At 35.7% G+C, this 3,405-nt stretch overlaps 1 pseudogene; it reads left to right on the top strand.

Moving 5' to 3' along the window:
* The first annotated feature begins 971 nt into the window (after positions 1-971).
* On the top strand, positions 972-1,789 carry LOC114618072 (annotated as a pseudogene).
* The last annotated feature ends 1,616 nt before the right edge of the window (positions 1,790-3,405 follow it).

Genomic DNA, 3,405 nt, shown 5'->3' with positions numbered 1-3,405 from the left:
ACCAAACCCGGACACTATTGCCGATGCCAAGAAGTGCTTGCTGACAGAAACCTGATATAGCTATCTCCTGAGAGGCTCTGCCAGAGTCTACCAAAACAGAGATGGATTCTTACAACCAGCCACTTGACTGAGTCAGAGTCCCTAATGAAGGAGTTAGAGAAAGGACTAAAGGAGCTGAAAGGGTTTGCAACCCCATAAGAAGAACAACATCAACCAACCAGACCCCTTCCTTCAGCTCCCAGGAAGTAAAGCACCAACAAAAGAGCATACATGGAGGGACTCATGACTCCAACCGCATATGTAACAGAGGATGGACTTGTTGGGAATCAATGAAAGAAGAGGCCCTTGATCGTGTGAAGGCTTGGTGTCCTAGTGTAGGAGAATGCTAGTGTGGGGAGTCAGGAGTGAGTCGGTGGATGGGGGTGAACACCCTCATGGAAGCAAGGAGAGGGCGTGCCATAGTGGGCTTCTGGAGGGGAAACTGGGAAAGTGGATACCATTTGAAATGTAAATGAAGAAAATATCCAACAAACATAAAGAAAAATCAATAAATTTAATTTTATGTTTGTGGTTTAGCAGATATTTAAAATGTACTTCCTACATTTGTTTTGTCTTAGGAGACAGTTTTAAATAAAGAACATAAAATTAGATAGAAAGTGTGGAGGATCCTATACAATTTGGCAAAGGAAATGCAATCACATATATTGTATAAAAAAGTTTTCAATACAAGCTAGAGATATCAGGACTGTTAGTAGCTTCCCGAGTAAGAATCCTTTAAGTCAGACAATAATGAAAAGTGTCAAATGATATCATCTAAAATTAAAATGTTTCTACAGATCAATGGAAACAATTAAGGAAATTTAAAACCTACAAGTGTGGGAAAACTTTTTTGCTCACTATACATCTGACAGCAGACTAATGTGTATAACATAAAAAGAACAAAAAAATTAATAAGTAAAAGAACCCTGACCATGGTGGTCAGCAAGAACAAGCACCTGACAAAAAGTGGCAAGAAGGGAGCTATGAAGAAAGTGGTTGATCCATTTTCTAAGAAAGACTGGTATGATGTGAAAGCTCCAGCAACGTCCCATATTAGAAACATCGGAAAAACACTAGTCACAAGGACTCAAGGAACCAGAATTGCATCTGATAGCTTCAAGGATCAGATGTTTGAAGTGAGCCTTGCCAATCTATAGAATGATGAAGTTGCATTTAGAAACCTCAAGCTAATTATTGAGGACATCCAGGTCAAAAACTGTCTGACCAACTTCCATGGCATGGATCTTACCTGGGACAAATGTGCTCCATGGTCAAAAAGTGGCAGGCCATGATTGAAGTTCATGTTGATGTCAAGATGACTGATGGGTATTTGCTCCAACTCTTCTGTGTTGGTTTCAGTAAAAAAATGCTACAACCAGATAAGAAAGACATCCTATGCACAGCACCGGGAAGTATGCCAGATCAGGAAGAAGATGATGGAAATCATGACCCAAGAAATTCAGACAAGTGGCTAGAAGGAAGTAGTTAACAAACTGATTTCAGACAGCATTGGGAAAGACATAGAGAAGGCTTGCCAGTAGATTTATCCTCTTCATGATGTCTTCGTTAGAAAAGTAAAACTGTTGAAGAAACCCTAGTTTGAATTGAGAAAGCTCATGAAGCTCCATGCTATAGGCAGTTCTGGGAAAAAAAAACTGGTGACGAGACAGGGGCTAAAGTTGAATGAGCTGATGGATATCTCTTTGAAATCCAGATTTTTAATAGTGACAAATTAAAAAGTCCTTTGTGATAAAAAGAACCCCCAAAATGGCATAACATAACAAACAGACAAATGTCATGAGAAAAAAATACAAGTAGGGGAAAAAAAGTTAAATCTCATTAACCATCTTAGAAATGCAAATCAAAGCTGCATTTAAATTTCTCCTCATTCATCCAAAAGAGTAATCATTAAGAAAATGTAGCATATAATTTCAACCTTTGTAAAAAATGAATGGTATGGGGTTAGCCTTTTGTGAGTTATTGACCAATTTTATCCCATAGGCCCACGAGAATTATAGGCCATTATAGTTAATCGTAGTAACCCTTCAGAACTGAATAGTAAAACCCCATTTCTGAAAGGATGGCATACTAAACTAACACATGGAGATATCAGTTGATATTGACCTGAAATGTTTGTTACTACTCTCTAGATTTTATAGTTCTAGAATATGATATCTAAATCACTGGGAGTAGGGTTGGTCATTAACCTCATGAAGTTGTAAACTTTACAATCTATAACACTTTACAAATTGCTCATTGCTACAAACCATGGATAGTATGAGAACACCAAACCAGATTGTTATAAGAACTAATTCACATTCTGTGAGATTGCTTATTTCTGACACTATTGATGAGACCAATAACCAGGGATATGTTATAGATCTGAATTCACAGTGACTCTGAGAGAATTCAAGAAATATATACAAGCTCAAGCAAGACAAAATCCATCATGAAATTGTGAGAGGTAGGAATAAAATCTCATCACTAGCAGCTGTTAGTATTTGCTAGCTAATACTAACAGGAGAGGGAGTATCAAGGATAAAGTTTCATTTTTGTAATTTCTTAGTATGAATTGTTGAAAATTCCAAAATCAGGTGGCTGTATATGGATATATAAGTGAGTCCTCAATCTTATTGCATTAAAAATGACTTCTTTTTTTCATGAATGCCATTCTGTTTTATTACTTTAGACCTTTAATTTAACTTGAAGTCTAGGATGATGATACTTCCAGCAGTTTTTATTTGGTGGGGGAGTGTTGTTCAGGATTGTTTTGGTTATCCTGAACTTTTCTTATTTCCATATGGAAGTTAAGATTATTTTTTAAATGTCTGTAAAAAACAGCATTGCAATTTTAGTAATGATTAAGTGGAAACTGTACATTGCTTTGGTTAAGATGGCCATATCACAACTTTAATGCTTCTAATCCACGAGAGTTGGCTGTCTTTCTATATTTTAGCATCTTATTCAACTTCAGTTTAAGTATTTTTAACTTCTCATTGTTTGATATTAAGGCTACTGTGAATGGTATTATTCCCTCAATTTCTTCTTTGGGGTGTTTGTACATAAAAAGTGTAAGGGTGTTTATGTTTTAATTTAGTATTCTATTCCTTTGTTTAATAGATTCAGACTTGTAGGAATTTTCTAGTGGTGTCTTTTTTAAAAAATATAAAGTCTTTAGACATTCAAATAAAGATGTCTACTTCTTCCTTTCCTATATAAATTCCATTAATCTCATTCAGTTGTCTTATTGTTCTAAAAAAATCAAGTACTATATTAAATAGGTTTCAAGAATGGGCAACCTTCTCTTGTTCCTGATTTTAGTGAAACTGCTTTGAGTTTTTTTTCAATTACATTGATATTGGTTGT

This window comes from Grammomys surdaster, unplaced genomic scaffold, assembly GCF_004785775.1.
Source record: "Grammomys surdaster isolate TR1022 unplaced genomic scaffold, NIH_TR_1.0 140, whole genome shotgun sequence".
NCBI classification, from domain to species: domain Eukaryota; kingdom Metazoa; phylum Chordata; class Mammalia; order Rodentia; family Muridae; genus Grammomys; species Grammomys surdaster.
The sequence above is the reverse complement of the archived record's forward strand: the minus strand, read 5'-3'. Positions and strand labels throughout refer to the sequence as shown.